Source organism: Lepus europaeus, chromosome 5, assembly GCF_033115175.1.
Source record: "Lepus europaeus isolate LE1 chromosome 5, mLepTim1.pri, whole genome shotgun sequence".
NCBI lineage: Eukaryota > Metazoa > Chordata > Mammalia > Lagomorpha > Leporidae > Lepus > Lepus europaeus.
Genome location: NC_084831.1, coordinates 131,866,661 through 131,885,340, shown reverse-complemented (window position 1 = coordinate 131,885,340; position 18,680 = coordinate 131,866,661).

Below are 18,680 nucleotides of genomic sequence, written 5' to 3'. Positions count from 1 at the left end.
CCCATGAGACTTGTGAGTTCACATTTTTATCAAGCTTCAGATGATGTTGACACTGTTGCGTGTACACCATATTTTGCATATGTTGAACTTGACTCAGAATAGACTTGTAATGAAAACTGTCCTTTGATACCATTTTCCACCATCATCTCACCACGTACACCTCTCCTGTATGTAACAGAATAATAACTGTTGGCAAAGATATGGGTTAGCTGGGGTCTTCCCTCACTGCTCGTGGGAATATAAAATGTGACATTCACTTTTTAAAGCAACTTCGGCAATTTCTTAAAATATTCAACATGAATTGAGTTATTCCAGTGTCCTCATTCCTAGAATTATTGGCTCAGATATTTTCCTGCAATAAATATGGTTCAGCCAGATGTTTTCTGGGAAACTAACTAGAGATAGCTGTGGTGTAATGAAAAGAGGCCTTATCTTAGAGTCAGAAGTCCCAGCTCTGACTCCTAGATAATCTTTCTGTTTCTCTCTGAGGCTCGTTCTCCTTTTCTGTATAATCAGGATATGAAAACTTACCTGACACTGTAAGGGATATTCCCTTGAATTAAAGGCTATGTAAATGCCATGGACCTACACAAATAAGTGTTATTATCTAGGTTAATGTCTGTAATTTATTGAGTGGTGACTGAATGTGCCTGGCAGCACTGTAGGAGAGGAGACTAATATGGAAACTATGCTGTACAACACCATTTTTACAGAGAGATGGAGCAGGAAGAGGCAGCAGGTCTTAAAGATGTTGCCATGCAAAATAACATGGTGTGAACTGGGTGTTTAATTGCTAAAGAGATCCAAGAAACAGCTGGCTGAGATTGTGGGGAAATAGCCCATGAAGACTGGCAGGAAGTTGGTATTGAATGAGAGCCTGAACACATGGGGGATGTGGATTGACAAACAAAGAGCTTTAGCTATCTCTTTTTCTCATCTATAAAATTGAGATTAAAATAAAATCCCACAGGCTCTTGTGGGATGAAATGAGATGATGTATTTATAAGCTTAGCACAGCATCTGACACACAGTGAGTACTAGCTGCTTACATTTTTAAGTTCTTACTTTCTTTTTATTAGATTGGGTAATGTAAACCTATGATTCAACAGAACAAGCCAATTTAATAAAATATGCATTTACAAGTCTTGCTTTCATTTCTCTGCCTTTCCAGCAAACCCGCCTTTCCTCATAGACGAATACTCTCAGCAACAGATCCAACTTTACCGAGCTGCTTTCTGCAGATGCTGACACACGCAGACACAAAGCTGTGTTCTTAAGTGCCCCTTTTCTTACACAAAGGTAATATAGGAAACATTGTTCTGAATTTCAATTTTTCCCTTTCCTTTCATATAAGAAACTTTCAATGTTTTTACTGAAACTGAATGGTATTTTAACATGCGGCTACACCACAGTTTATTTATCCAATCCTCTATCGAAAGAAACTTGTATTTCACCTTATAAATATGCTACAGCGAATAACTTTTACATACCCACCATTTTATATGTGTATGCTTAAAATTATAGGTTAAATTCCCTGAAGTGGGAAAAATGCTTTTATGATTTTAATAAACAAATTTCCCATGATCCTGGAGTTGGTACCATTTGGCACTTCTGCCTATCAGCTTCCACACAGCCTTGCCAAGTTTGGATTGATACCACTGACATCATGGAACCCACTATACTCTTGTTAGTCTGTCTAAACTTTCCAGTCTATGTTGTGATTTGTTTGCCTGTTCAGGTATCAATAACCCTCTGCTTTAATTATTAAGGCTGTATAATAAGCTTTATCACCTGCAGGGGCTAATCCCTCCTCATTGGCTCTTTGTAGAATGTTTCTGGCTATTCCTGATTATCTATTATTTTTTCCATGTGTACTTTAGAATCAACGTTCCCAATTCCAGGAGTGGAAGGATAGGAGTATTTATGTTTACTTTTATTAGTACTGAATTAAATTTATAAATTAAAAGGAATTGATCTCTTCATGATTTTTCATTCTCCAATACATAAACATGATACGTCTTCCCACTTGTCAAGTTCCATACTGAGACATTACTGAGCACGTCCCAGGCTGAATGAAAAGGCTAGGAGACAAAGGCTAAATCCTACAAACGGAAAGGGAAAGCTGATTAAGTTGTCCGGAAATCAGGGAACCGTGGTTCTGAATCCTGGCAAAGTGGTAAAAGGCAGGACTGTGTTAGGAAGGGAAGAGTTGAAAAAAAGAAAGCCATGCTGCTTTATCTTGGTTATTTCACTTAATCCCCACTGCACAGATCATTACAATGTAATGATATGAAGACTTGCCCCTTAGGATTATTTTATACATAAATACAAAGCACTTAGAATAGTGTGTGCCACATGCAGAGTTCAACAAATGATAGAGATTACAATGCTAATGAGGATGAAAAAAAAGGGACGTACAAAATAATTTGCCTGATGTCTTACAGATCCCTACTTCAAACCCAGGTCATGCAGTTTCTGAAGCTCCTGCTCTGCACTGTAACATTTTTACCTCTGGGGAAGTTCATTAAATTCTGTTTAATAAGAGTTTATTAAATATCTGCCATAAACAACCTGAATGTTGTGTTCTATTCCAGAAGTCCACTGGTGAAATCTCATTAATTTATAAATAACAAAGCAACGTCAGCCTAAGTGTGAAAAACAGAAAGCATTTATCAGCTAGGGTAGCCAGTTATAGGGAGAGACAGAGTGCAGTGTCGGGGATCACTGGAGTATGAGCACATCAGGTTCATCTCTTCTGCCTCTCGCTCACCTCTCCACATTGCTGGGTCTCTTGGTTGCCCCTTCTCTCATCGCTGCTTCTCTGTGTCTTTGGCTTCCAGGCTGGCCTACAACCTCACCTCTAGCTCTTCAGTTTCAGTTAGTAAACTCCCCAGGAACATTCTCTGATCAGCCAGGCTTGGGGGCCATATCCTCACACTGAGACCACACAGCCAAGGTAACAGTGATTGGTGTTTCTCCTCCCCCCTCTCTCAGAATCACAAGGTTGAAGTGGAAGATGTATTGTCTTCCAGTTGAGAGTTGGGGGCTGTTCCCAAAATGTGAGGGCTGTAGGCAGGGAGAACAACTAATGACAATGGCAAAAGTGAACCGCAGCACAGCCATTCAATGGACTACCACACAGCCATTTAAAGTAGGCTTTGGGGTGTTTGTTTGGTGCAGGGGTTAGGTTGTTGCTTGGGATGCTGGCATCCATATCAGAGCACCTAGCCAGGTCTCAGCTACTCCACTCCTGACCCAGCTTCCTGATAATGGCTCCCTGAGAGGCAGCAGGTGATAACTCAAGTACTTGGATCCCTGCCATCCATTTCTTCCATGTCTTATAATTCTTCATGAGATATTTCTAAGACCCCCTCTACTGACTTCAGTTTTTTGTTATAATGTTTTCCATTTTCAGGAGTTCTGACTGATTTTCTGTTCTTTAATCATAGCATCCTGTAACTGACTTATGATGGCAGTATCTTTTCCTGTCTTTATGAGACTATACTATAGTTTTATTTGCTTGTTTGAAGTTTCCTGTTCCCTGGAGAATGATTTTTTTCTCTCCTAAAGTGTACATTTTTCCCTCTCTTGATTTTTTATTTTCTTTGGGGGTGTGGTGGAGTTGTGGGTTTCTTATGTGTGTGTGTGTGTGTGCCTCTTCCTTGCATATCTAAAGCTTTCCTGAAATACAGGATGGCCTTTTATTCCATGTTCACATTTCATTTCATGGCGAGGTGTTTATCAACTGTGGAGCTTCAGAATAGGGTGACCAGAGTGTGGGGTGGGGTGGCGAGGTGGGATTTTTTTTTTTTTTTTTTGAGGACTCCCAAATGCCAGTATGTAGCAATCTCTTCTCCAGAGAATTCTACAGTTTCCTGTCTGGCAAACTTCCTGTAGACAGACAAAGATAATTAGGCAGGGCTCAACATACTTCGAGGAAGAGGAATAAGTGGTGCTGAAGTCCCAGGGTTCAATACATAGGCTTACTCCTCCCCTTCCTAGTCCCAGCCCCTCTTAGGAACTTCCACTTCCTGGGGGGAGGGGAGGACTGGGAGATGTGTGGTCCCTTAGTCTGGCAGAGTGGACAAGGAAACTTAGCGGGAGGTCTCACTTCTCTGTGAAACAACCTTGTGACACTTTGCCTATTGCTTCATGAAACCACCCCGGTGTCTGTTGGATGAATTTCTGCCCTTGTCATCAGAATCCCTCTCTACAGCCACTTAAGCATGGCTACTCCACCTCCTCAGTCAATGAGCTCACCTCCATCTGCCTTCCGTCCCTCAAAGCTCGTTGATCTCTGTTCTTTTTGTCCTTCGAGGCTAATACTTTCTTTTTAAAGATTTATCTATTTATTTGAAAGTCAGAGTTATATATAGAAGGGGAAAACACCCAGTTAATACTTTTAATAGCACAATCATTTTGGTGGATTTTCTGTAGAGAAAATATACAAATACAATCAACCCATCACGGTTAATTTGAAGTCCTACTTCCTATCTTTATTTTTGAACTTTTAAAATGAGCACATACTGTGTTTATAATGGAGGGAAAACACTTTCACTTTTTAAGTGAGTAATTAAATATTTGTAAGAAAAAAGACCAAAACTTTAGATAGAAAAATTGGCAAAAGAGTTATTGTGATGTTTACATAAAAGATGTTTACAAATGGTCCCTAAATATGAAAACAATACTTCACTCCTAATAGGAGAACTACAATCAAAACTATACCTAGACACAATTTTTCGCCATTTTGTCAGCGTATACATTTCACTGATGTGTAAAAGAGAGTAACAACTGTGGAGGAAGAAATGAATTAATTGGAATCCTCATACATTACTGGTGAAAACATAAAAGTGTTTCATTTACTTTATAAAACACTTGGGCAATATCTTAAAATGTTAAACAAAAACTAACTATATACCCAGCAATTCCATCCCTAGGAATATAACAAAGAGAAATAAAAATACATATTTATACAATGTTTTATACATGAATGTTTGTGGCGGGATTATCTACACCGGCTAAAAAGGGAAACAAACCTATATCCATCAACTAGTGAATGGATAAAGACAAGGCCTCGTGTTCATGCAATGGAATACTATTCAGCGACAAAAAGGAACAATGTAGTAATGAACACTACAAGCTTGATGAACTGCAAATACACTACACTATGCGATCAAAGACAGACGGTAAACCACATATTGTATGACTGTGATAAAAATCAAGTTTAGAGAGATTAAAAGGAGATTATTGATTGCTTGAATCTGGGTGGGGAACAGACACACAGTTTCTCTTTTGTGGGATGGTGATGTTATCAAGTTAAACTGTAGCGAGAGTTATATAGTGCTGTAAATTTCCTTAAGAACATTAAATCATCCAATAAAAGTGATTGGATCCTATATTAGACTTAGTAAAGCTACTAAAGAAAAAGACGGGAGGAAAGAAGGGAGTGAGGGAGAGAGAAAGAGCGAGAGAAGGAAGGGATTGGGGAGGAAGCAGGGAGGGGCAGGAAAAGTTCTTGGATTTCACATTGTGAGAAGAGAGGAATCCAACCAGGAAAATCACCATGGAGTTAACATATCTGGTTTGAGAGGAAACAAAGAACAAGCTAGTTTTTTAGTGTGGTAAATAGACAATCTGTAAGCCTTCACAAAGGAAAGAGGCTCAGGTTTTCCTTGTTCTGGTCCTGGGGGAATTGAATAATTTAAAATAAAACATAACAGAAACCAATGTTTGGCTGAATTATGGCAACAAGTAGAATCTGTATACTTCAGATTAAGCCAGTCTCAGTGTGCGTAAAACAACAAGCCACAGGAATTTTTACGAAGGAAAATAAAAGAGATGAATGGCTCAAGAAGTGTTCTTTTTATGCATCTCGAAGTGGATCACACAGGAAGTCCCAGGGAACTAAATGAAATTTTAGAACTGATTATCACAATCTGTATTTATTGAAAGGGCCATGTCATGAGAGCTCATTTGGCTTTGTCTCCCTCTATTGGGGAGAGCGCTTGAGGAAAATGATAAGCCAACTCTGCCTTGAAACATTATAACAGAAAAACTACAGGAAACCGTTTGGGAATCCAAAGGGCAGAAAATCTTGTTGACAGACAGACTCTGCAGAGAGCCTGACAGATCATTTAGTGCAATGACTGCACTCGATGCTGCTTCTGCCCCACTGCAGAAGTCAGCCTGCTGGTAAATCCCCAACAACATCGTGAGTGCCCGCACAGTGACAGATTCCCTCTGGGGTCCTGGTTAGAGATGACGCCGTCCTCAGCTTCCCTGTTACACTAAAACTGAGCATCCTTGGGGTGAGTGCTGGGCACAGCTGTTAAGATATTGTACGGGGCACCTACATCCTGCATCCTGTATCACAGCACCTGGCTTCAGGTCCCAGCTCCATTTTCAATTCCACCTCACTGTTTTTGCACACTCTGGGAGGCAGCCAATAACAGTTCAAGTACTTGGGTCCCTGCCACCCATGTGAGAGACCCAGATTGAGTTTTGGGTTCCTGGCTTCGACCTGACCCAACCCCAACTGTTGTGAGAACTTAGAGAGTAAACCAGCAGATGGGAGATTGTGTGTGTGTGTATGTGTGTGTGTCTTTTGAATAAATTAGAGGAAAAAAAATGTTGAAGCATTTTTTTTAAATAGAACATTCTTTTTTCACTACTCAACTCCACCAAATGACCTCACTAGTGATGGGAATGTGTGCCAGTGTCCAATGACTGGGTTACAACCAGCTGTACCCCTGGCAAGCTGCACAGCCTCAAGGAAACCACTGCCATCCCAATTTCCTCATCTGTAACATGGAGATGCCAACAGTAGGACCTCCTTCCTCATAGGGTTGGCTGTGACAGTTAATGAGATAATACAGATGCAGTGTGGACAGAAGCACCTGACACCTACAAGAAATTCAGTAGTGTAGGGTAGGATTTCTCCCAGAAAGGAAATGCCAACAATGGTTATTATCTTCCACTGCTATATGAAAGGCGTTCTGCTAAATGCACATCACATCATCGAATTTTCTTAACAACTCTGTGACGCAGGCTCTGATCCCCACTTACAGATGAGAAAACTGAGAACCAAAGAAGTCAAGTGATTCACGATAGTTCGCAGAGGAAATATAAAGATGGGATTTGACCCTGGGTCTGTCTTATGTCAAATTCTAGCAAGCTTCTTGGAGATAAGTTTAAAAAATATATTATTACCACCTTTACAATTGATCATGAATGACCTTGCAGAATATAGTACAAGAATTTAATCCAATAATGAGAGAGGTCTTGCAGAGATCCTCTCAGAAGTAAAATACCGAAAGATACGCTGATGGACTGATAGGACCCACGACTTTAATTCAGGAGTAACCCAGGAGATTTCTGTAAACAGACATGTAAATGTAGCATATTTGGATGAAGCACAACAGAAACTGTGCTCAACAGAAGGACAAGAGAGGGATGTGGAAGCACGGAGGCGGAAGCAATTAATTCTGGTGGAATGATAAGGGAAGGCCTGGGGGAGAAACTGCAAACCAGCTGAGCCTGGTAGGTTGCGCAGATTTTGATTATTGGAGAAAGTAATGGGCATTCTGGGCCATACACAGGTGAAGAGGGAGGAACAGTCTGCCTGTTTGGGGACCAGGCAGGTGAACAGTGAAGGAGACCGCAGAATACGGTCATGGAAAATGAGACTAGAAGGCTGGCAGGGGCTAAGGGTTGATCACAAGGCCCCTAAATGCCACTTTAAAAGATTGAACTGTATTAAGAGGTCAACAGGGAGCCATTGAAAGTTTTATGAAGACAACTCTAGCGGTCGCCTCAAAGATATGTTGGTAAAGCGGATTAATGGAGAGAGAGACAGGTGAGAAGAAAGCAGAGGGGAGGGGTACCCAGAAAGCAGTCCATCGCTTCCTTCCAGGCAAGCACAGGTATTTGTGAGCATTTAGGAAACAAATAAACTTTTCATGGCTTCCCCAAGGGAAAGCCACTAGTGTTGGGGAAGTGGAGTGTAGGGTCCCTATTCCCTGTAAAAGCCTGCAGAGCAATGATGTTTGTGTTGTTTTACAAACTGCTGGTGTCACACACTGGCAATCAGGCCAGAGAGAGGAGAGAACACCAAGTGGGGCGTCTGTACTTTCCTGTGATAGGGTGTGAGCACAGGGGCTTTGTCCCTTGTTCGCTACTCAACCTAAGCATCTGGAACAGCAGGTGCTCAGTGTTTGTGATTTGAGTAAAAAGGGGATGGGCGTTTAGTGCAGTGGTTAAGACGCCACTTGGGATGTTCTCATCCCAGGCTTTGAGTCCTGGCTGTTTCCAGTTCCAGCTCCCTACTACTGTGCACCTTGGGAGGCAGCAAGTGATGGCTCAAGTACTTTTTTTCACCCCAGAAACCTTTTTTAATGATATACAAACTTCCTACATTTCCTAAACGCAGAATTAGGAACAAAATGATCCCTACCACCTTATGTGGGAGACCCAGAAGGAGTTCTTGGCTCCTGGCTTTGGTGTGGCCCAGGTCTGGTGTTGCAAACATCTGGAAAGTGAACCAGAAGATGGAAAATCAATCTCTGTTTTGTTCTCTCTCTCTCTCTTTTCCTACCAGTCAAATAAATAAATGAGAAATTTTTCAAATGAGCGAAAAAGTAAATAAAAATTATTTTTGTGATTTTATTTGGAAAAAGAAAAACTTTCACATAGGTAAGAAAAAGGAGAGGAAGAAAAAAGAGAAGAAGGTCTGGAATACCTCTTTGGAGATACCTGCTTTCCTCCTTTTCAGGAGACCCACAATTGTGTATAACAAGCCTGAGAGGAAATCCTTTCCCATATCTGAGCTACATGGATTTTCTTTTTCCCAGTTGTGTATAACGCTTTCCTCTCCCCTGCCCTTGGTAAAGATGAAGGCGAGTTCATCATAATAATTGTTTACTTATTGGAGGCAAAAAAAAAATGAAGCTGTTTCTGTTCTTGCTCTTATCACACACTGTTCACCAGAGCACGCCTTGTAAGCCGTGAGCATTAACAGTGTTCTCTAAGAATAGCATTTTCTGGGAGAAGGCGCAGGGATGGTTGCTGGGTAGAAGATACACATGAGACCACCCCAGTTAAGAAGTCAAGGCAATGTGGTGCTGCCTGGGTAGTTAGCCTGACCTGGAGCTTAGATCAATCCATGTGTCAGCTTTCTGACCTTGAATTCTTCTAAACCACAGGTTCCTCCATTATAATATTTGAATCATAGATACTTCTAGCCCTATAGGATTGCTTCATGGCATAGAGCTAAGTTAGAGCAAACAGCTAATGTAGTGCCCACACACGGAAGTGCCTAGTAAGTGGAACCCTTATTTTAATGTGCAAATGATACAGTGTACCAAAATGCTCATATTTCCTTCCATCGAAGTCAGAAAAGCTTTTTTTGCAAGATCACTAGTGATTTAAAACTGGAACAATTGCTCTGCACACACAGAGAAATTTATAAACTCAAAATTTAAAAGAAATCTCTACCATGTTGGGATACTTTAGATTTGTTATGTGGCAATGCCCAAAGGTACATAGGATGTAGGGAGTGGAAATGAAAATTGAGGTCCTAAGGCAGGGTCTGTTTAAGTTGAAACTAGGAGATATGTTGTGGTAACAACCTCATGGCTCCTTAAAGGGCTCCACACTTGAAAAGAGGGCCCCGTAAGGTTGACATCACAATATCATTCATTCGTTCAAATGACTACTTACTCCCTGTCAAGGTAATGAACAAAACTGGCCCAGAGGGTGAAAGGCCTCTGGAAAGAAGAGGAGCTGACAACCAGGGGAGCTGTTATGAGCTCAAAGAAAGCAGAACTGGTAGCAGACTAATAACACTCTAACTCAGCCAGTACCCTAGATACAGAAGTCTGGTACTGCCTTTTCCACCCAGTTCCTTATGGGACATTGCTGGTTGATTGAATCAGTGCTCCCAGTTCTCTCCATCTGCTGGTATCCACTGCACTTTTCAATCAGCCAAGAGACTAGTAGAGACTTGAAAGGCACTTGTATGGTAAAGTTAACTCTCTCATGCCAAGAGAATCTGCTCACACAGTTCCAGATCAGCCTGCTGGCCTCAGGTAGATAAAGGTGAAGAAATCAACTCCAGCTGATTCCCAAACATGGGCAAAACCAACCAAAATCACCTTTTTGGCCCAGTCAAGTGTAACCTTGACAAGTCCACATAAAAATTTATGAGAACACGTGAACTGTTGCTCTAAGCTAAATTTGGGCACAACCATTTACACACTATGTTTGTGGTGATGGCTAACATAGACACACTCGCTTCGCCATCACTATTTACTTAATTCCACTGTGCAGAAAAGAATCTGAAATTCATTCAAATTAAAGTCTAAAACACGGTTGCTAAAGCTGAAAAAGAATGACCCCACATGATATGAGGGCTTAAGCTGAGAACAAAGACGTTAGTTAGAATAGTGGTCATGTGTCATGCGGTGATAAGGACACATTCTGAGAATTTTATTGTTATGTGATTTTGTTATTGAAAGAACATCATAGAGGGTAATTACATATGCCCAGATGGTACAGGTCAATCACTTGTTATAACCTTGATGCAATCAACAGCCATGGTAAACATGAGATGTTTGAGGCTGCTGTTGGTGTAACCTGATGTTCTCTTACACTATAGAACTTCTTTTCTTAGAAATAGAATGAGTACATTCTAAAATAATGATAAGAAGTATACTATAGTAAACTCGTAATCTAGTGACATAGCCATTTCTTATCATGATCAAGTATTATGGCTTGTATGTAATTACACACGCTATATTTTTATATGGCTGACAGCGTGGTGGGCTTGTTTACAACAGCATCATCACAAACAGGTGCACAGTACATTGCACTATGATGTTGCAATGGCCTTGGCCTCACTAGGTTATAGGAATTTCTCAGCTCCAGTATAATCTTCTGAGACCACTGTCATAAATGAGATCCATTGTTGATCAAAATGTGGGCATGTGGTGCATGAAGATATTTTTGTGTTTGCAAGTGTGTGTGTTACAGGAGGATACTAGAAAGGGGCATGTGGTATAAAACCATTTCATTAAAGGGAATCTTCCCTAGAATTCCAAAGGGTAAAACTAATAAAAAGCCAGCAATCTGCTTGAAGACAAGGAGTCCTCCCCAGGAACCAAGATGATTCCTTCAAAACCATAAAGGTATATAAGGACAATTATAAAAATCTAACTCTAAGTAAGAAATTTATTTTAAGATTCAATGCCACAAGAATTTTCAATCCTATTGAACAATGCAGAATGAGGCTTAAGATGATCTTTGGATCTGAATCTGCTGGACAAACAAGCAGGTGTGCAAGGATCCGGTATTTCCTGGAGCTTAAGAGACCTTAACCTGGTGTAGATAGGGACAGGTTCATAATTAAAACAGAGCTGAGTAATCCTTTTTATTTCCCTGTCCTCTCCTCTTGGAGTGGAAATGTATACCTTGTGCCAGTCCCACCATTGTATCTTGGAAATGTGCGACTTGTTTTTGTTTGTTTGTTTGTTTGTTTTATTTTAACAGGGTTCAGAGCTAAAAGGTTTGCCTTGAGTCTCAGATGAAATTTTGGACTTTTGGCCAATGCTGGATAATTAAGACTGGGATTTTGGGGGGGATGGAATGGACACATTATGTGTTGTAAGGTGAACATGAGGGGCAAGTGCTGTGGCTTAGCAGGTAAAGCTGGTGCAATGCAGACATCCCATATGGATGCCAGTTCAAAACCTGGCTGCTCCATTTCTGATCCAACTCTCTGTTATGGCGTGGGAAAGTAATAGAAGATGGTCCAAGTCCTTGGACTCCTGTACCCACATGGGAGATCTGGAGGAAGCTCCTGGCTCCTGGCTTCAGATCGGCACAGCTCTGACCATTGCAGCCAATTGGGGAGTGAACCAGCAGATGGAAGACCTCTCTCTCTCTCTCTCTCTCTCTGCCTCTCCTTCTCTCTGTGTAACTTTGACTCTCAAATAAATAAATAAAACTTTTTAAAAAAATATGAACATGAACCTTTGGAGACCAGAGGCAGAATGTTATGGTTTGGATATTCTTAAAGGTCCAAGTATCAATGGCTTGATCCCCAAAAACTTATATAGATGAATTAAGGGTGGAAATTAATCCAATATGGTGCCTGAAGGTGGAGCCACCCAATCTTGGATTTGAACATCTAAAACCATGAGCCAAAAACAATATTATTCTTCCATAAGTAATTCCTCCAGGATATTATAGTTAAAGCATTAAAAAATAAAAACAAAAAACTGTGGCTGGAGCCGTGGCTCATTTGGTTAATCCTCCGCCTGCGGCGCCAGCATCCTTTATGGGTGCTGGTTCTAGTCCCAGCTGCTCTTCTTCCAATCCAGCTCTCTGCTGTGACACGGGAAGGCAGTGGAGGATGGCCCAAGTGCTTGGGCCCCTACACCCACATGGGAGACTGGGAGGGAGCACCTGGCTCCTGCTTCGGATTGGAGCAGTTCCAGCTGTAGCGGCCATTTAGGGGGTGGACGAACAGAAGAAAGACCCTTCTCTCTGTCTCTCCCTCTCATTGTCTATAACTCTACCTGTCAAATAATACAGTGGGCACCTACACACAGGCATGGACCAGTTTGAGGACTCCAAATCTAATAGGATAGAGAAGCTTCCAAAAGCTGATAGTCTGGCCCAGAGTTTCAGAATTTGAGTAGGGCAAAGAGGACACCTTTATGGGAAAGAAAAGTGAGGACATGGGTGAAAAGCTGATGTAAGCAGGGAGCTTGATAAAATAGATATATCAAAACTGACAGAGCCAGGTTTTCATTGCTGAAGAAGGAAGTTGCAAATAGCAACAGAAGGAAAGCTACAATAAACTCAGTGGTGTAGGACTGGACTCAGATATCTTTGTGTGAACTCAAGAATTTTACTATATAGAAATTCTACTATATGGAAATATGCCTTCCAAACGGGCAGTGATACTCCAACTGCAATGAACACATCTGGCACCCAGATCTTGGATTCTAAATACCAATATTACAACTGATAGGAACCAGGGACTCCTTGGAGAACTGTCTGATTCCAGAAGTGAGACAGGGAAAGTGAAAGATGAGCTCACATATCCTATTGTTCCAGGAAGCAAGAAAGCATTCAAGAACACTGGAAACAAGTCCAAAGACACCAGAGTCTGTTTGCAGGGATCCTCACTGGGGAGAGGGAGGACAACTTCTGCTAAACTAAAAATGAGAATGGTAGATTATGACCAACTCAATACCATAGGCTCCCATAAGCCTATGCAGATATAAATAAATGATAGATAAATCAGAAGTTTGGGAAGAAATGCATATTTATGCAGTCTCATAAAGCCTCCCTACAAATCATTTTTAAGTAAAAAGGAGGAACAATAACTTTTCAGTGGAGAAATCTGGCAGACATTATCACAGTCAGGTGGTCAGAATAACTCATTATTACCAGAACAAATAAAATTATGTACTACCCGATAAGATATAGAGAGAAGAGCAGAGCAACTTAACCCAGAATTGTGGCATAGCTGGTGAAACCACCACCTGCAACATTGAAATCCCCTGTGGGTGTCGGTTCGAGTCCTGCCTCCTTCATTTCTGATCCATCTCCTTGCTAATGTGCCTGGAAAAGCAGAGGAAGAAGGCTCAAGTGCTTGGGCCCCTGCCACCCACACAGGAGACTCAGATAGACTTCCTGGCTCCTGGCTTTGGCCTGGTCATTGTGGCTATTTGAGGAATGAATCAGCAGATGGAAGATCTCTCTCTCTCTTTCTACCCCTCCCCCCAATCTCTGTCTCTAAAAACAGAAGATCAGAGTATCAGTTCTGTGATCTTCTTGCAAAAAAAAAATGCATAAATAGAATCTAAGTGTGAAGACTCATCAGTCATACCTAGACTGAAGGTCATGCTATGAAATAACCAGCCTGTTTCCTCAAAAATGAGATGAGATTAAAGTCAAGAAAAGCTTAAAGAACTGTGTTAAACAGACCACTAAAAAGCGGGAAAGCCAAACGCATCTGGATCCTTTTGCTGCAATGGCATTGTTGAAAAACTGGGGACTTAAGGGTTGGATGATAATGTAGCAGTGTTCATGTCTTTATTGTGAGGACTGAGTTCTGGTTTTACAGGAAAATTCACATTGATAGGAAAGATTCGGTAGAATATTTGGAGGATTATATTTCAGATTCGCAATTTTCTGCCCGTTGGTTCAGGCAGAGAATGTCCCTAATTCTTGTTATAAGTTGTATTCATTTCGCAATAAGGAACATTAAAACAGAACTTCATAATTAATATCATGGAGAATCTCTGCCTCCGTGTCGGTGATAGTTAAAGAGAGGAGCTGTGATCACGATAATATGATTCAAGTAAAATAAGACCTTTGCCCCACTCGCTTCTGGCAAGAGTCCCTCCGTGCTTGCGACTCCCTGAGCTACCACACTTGCTGAAGTGTCAATATTCCCCAACCTGCCCTTTCCTGTATTGCTGAGAAAGATATTAACCAACACAGCTCTTTAATTTCTTAAGAACTTATGTCAACAAGATCATGTTTTTTCTCAAGTCTTTCCACCAAATGCAAGTGTGAACTGTGGTTTCTTGTTCCTTTGCTCTAAGGCTCAATCAAATTTCCTGAGGCTTGTAATTTTGTTCCTCAGAATGCAACCCATGAAAAGATCCATGTGGAAGATCTTGGGGCTGGACTGTGCCTTCGGGGGTGTTCCTTTAGATTATCTATATGGTGCTGCTGACCCGGGAAGGTCAATGTCATTCCTGAGAAAACATGAGAGTTCAGCACGAAATCTGAAATGGAAGGCGTAGGCCGGTGAGAGCAAGACTGGCACCCAGGAAATTTCAGAGGGCAGCATGGTAATGTGAGACAAGGGGCAGGAAACTCATTCAAGGGCTCTGACTCTCTCTAGTTTAACTGACCCCTGCCTTTGCAGAGTCCATGAGATATAGACTGGGCTGAGCAGCTTCAGGCGGCCAGATGACACGATGCACCTCCTGGGATCTCTTTCTCTTTAAGACAGAAGAAGCCACACAATTTACCCAAGTCCAACTTGGACCTAGCTTTCAGGAAGCCTGAAATCAGAACTGTGGCCAGCAAGCCCTCTCATGAGCTGACCTCATCCCTCTTTACAGACACACAGGTCAGAAGACAACACCCCAAACCCTCCCAAATTCCTCTGCTCTTCTGCACCCAGTAGATTTTTGCGTATCTCCTTCCTTCTTTCCCATAATGTGTCTCATCTATTGCCACTGTCCTCTCATTTCCCATATCTCCATCTATACTCCCCAGTTACCCCGACTCTCCTAGCTTTAAATTTCTCCCTTTTTGCTAAACTTAATGGATTATTCTCGAGCTTTTCCTTTAATTTGCCTTTTCTACAGGTCTCCTTGAATTTTTTTTTTTTACCTTAACTTTTGGCTGTCTACACACTACTGGGTGCTGATTTACCTCATACTCCTTCAGCCAGCCCTTTTCAGTCTTTTTAATTTTTTTTTAAAAGGAAAGAGAGAAAGAGCAAGAGAGAGGAAGAGAGAGAGAACACTGTGTTCCATCTGCTGGTCCCTTTACCAAATGCTCAAATGGCCAGGCTGGACCAGGCAAAATCAGGGAGCTGTGAAACTCAGTCGAGATCTTCCAAGTGGGTGGCAGATACATAACCACTTGGAGCCCCCACTGTTGACTTCCAGGGCACACGTTACCTGGAAGCTGGAATCTGGAATCAGGAGCCAGAGTCAGGACTCAAACCCCAGGTGTTCCAATACGGGCTGCAGGTATCCCTAAAGACGTGCCAAACACTCACCTCTTCAGCATCTTTTTCAGGTTCCCTTTCCTCTTCCTAGTCATCAATTCTTACTGTTCACAGGTTTTAATCTCATCACCTTTTCTCACTCCATCCAGGCTCCATGCACCTGGTTTGATCCCAAAAAAACATACAAGTCTCCAGGTAATATGTACACCTTGGGGGAAAAAACAACTATATATATATATATATATATATATATATATATATATATATACATGTATATATATATAATATGTAAATCACATATATATTACTATATATACATATATGGTACACACACACATATATAAATATATAATATATACTTACATTTGCTTCTTCCAATGAGCTTTCCTTTCCTCTTATTCTCTCAGGAGTCCATGGAAACACGAAGACAAGAACTCTGGCATATGTTGCTGTTCCATAACCCATATGTCCAGGTCATGTTGCTCCCTGAACTCCAGTTTGTATCTCCAACGCAGACATCTCTAAACCACCATGTCCCGAATGAAATGCATCCTCTTCCTCCCCAAACCTTCCTCAGTTCCCCCATCGCGGGAGCAGAACCACCAGAAGATACCCCAGAAGACCTCATGGAGTCACTTGGACTCCTCTCTCCCTCTTCTCAGCTCCATATCCAACCCAGCTGCAGAGCCTACCATTTCTGCCTCCTTTACATTCCCACTGCTCTGCCTCCATCAATCTCTAGATGTAATTTCACGCTGCTGTCACCCCTGGAGCCACTAAGGTAACTTCCTATAGTCCCTGTGCCAGGTTTGAGCTCCTCTAAACCATTCCCACACTACAACGAGAATGATCTTTCTAAAATGCTAATGGGCTCATTTTCTTCCCCTTACTCAAGACCCTTCAATGACAGTACCTTTCTCATAGAATGAAGTCTAAATTTTAAAGATGGCATAGAAGGCACAGAATAGTGTGGCTTCAACATGCACTTCAGCTGCCATTCCTTCAATCTCTAATCACTATGGTATCTAATTCACTATGGCGCAGCCCTGCTGAGCTTTTTACAGATCCAGCAAGGTGCCATCCTGTTATTCACTTCTGGGACTGGGCACATGTTATTGCCCTAGGACTCCTCAACCTCCACGTTCACATCCAGTGAATAACACGGAGCCCAGAGCATGGATTGATAAGATGTGGTGGTTTCATGCTTTGTCAACTTAGTTAGGCTGGAATTATTCTTCCCAGAATCCCTACTCTGCATTGTTCCAGGTTAGAGGTGACAAGAAGAGAGTTTAAGCAAGATTTGGAAGGTCAAAGTGAAGTGGTAGCCATTATGTTCCAAAGGTTATTGAGAGATGGAGGAAGCAGTATTGTTGGATGCCAGTCTGCTCTTGCTATTTTCTGTCCCATCTCCCAGCTCTTCTTCCTGATTCCCATTCCTGCTGAACCACAGAAACCCAATACTACAACCAGGCTGTGAGCTCATAGAGACAGCAGCTCTGCAGAGACAGCCTTCGTAGACGTCAGGAAACTTCCACAGTCCAGCTGCTAGCTGGACATGCCCAGCGTCCAGATCTTCCTGCAAGCTCTAACTTGTCATCCACACCATCCAGACACCTAGTTAATCATTTTTCCTCTGAATTTCCAAATCCCATCTTCAGGTCTTTACTTCCCCCAAACTTTTCTGCATTGTGTAAGGACTAATTCTTCAAGTAAATTCCTTACTCCCTGATGATCACAGTGCTTCCCCTAATTGAACCGCTCCCTTTTGTTGAATAGTCAGCTTGGACACATCCTTTCATATGGCCTCTTCCATATGACAGTGGCAAGCCTCTGTCACCCCAAGGCTCCATAAAGAGAAGAATGGAGTGATTCCTTGTGGCTGCAATTGGTGGGTACCCAACCCAAGTTAGGAAAACCCCAGCTCTGACTCTTGGGACACTCTTCCTGGGGATAGAATGTCTGGGTGACCACACTAGCTCCTTGTAATCCATCTGCCCTGCAGGTAGCTGGTCACTGACTGGGAGCCTCCCCACACCTCACATCTACTACAGGATGGAGAAAGAAGAGACACAGGAAGTGCTGGGGACACTTTTCTGGTTGAAAACTACTCTGAGAAGATGTACTTCAGGTCCACATGGGTCCTCAAAATGCTGCATCTAGGAACAAATGGCCAGTGCCCAACCTCCCGGAGATCAAGGTCAGGTGTCCACCAGGAGCTGAAGATGAGGGCTAATGGGCTGCTGCACCCCTGGAGGCAAGCCCTGTTCAAACACAGTCTACTGGGGGCCTGAGAAGACATTGAAACACCCTCAGGCTCTACTAACTTGCAACTCAGAGGCCCAGTTCTCTGCTCCTTTTATACCCCGACGCCAGCCCTGCCAAAGGAGAAAAACATGCCTCACTCCATCATCTTTCAGGAGCATCTCTGCCTGGCTTTTAAGCCCCATCACGGTGGTGCACACAGTGACCGCTATACCGCCATGCTCTTCTTATTTATTTATTTGAGAGGTAGAATTATAGACAATAAGAGGGAAAGAGAGAGAAAAGTCTTCCTTCTGTTGATTCACTTCCCAGATGGCTGCAATGGCCAGAACTGTGCTGATCTGAAGCCAGGAGCCAGGTGCTCCTTCCCAGTCTCCCAGGTGGATACAGGGGCCCAAGGACTTGGGCCATCTTCTACTGCTTTCCCAGGCCATGGCAGAGAGCTGGATTGGAAGAGGAGCAGCTAGGACTCAAACCGGTGCTCATAAGGGATGCCGGCGCCACAGGCAGACAATTTACCTACTGCACCAAGGTGCCAGCCCCCACCCTGCTCTTTAAAGGTGCCATTGGAGACTGTGTGAGTTCCCCAGGGACTGAGGCCATGCCTAAGACCCCTGGTTTTCCTCCCATCTCTGGGGAGGCAGAGCAATATAAG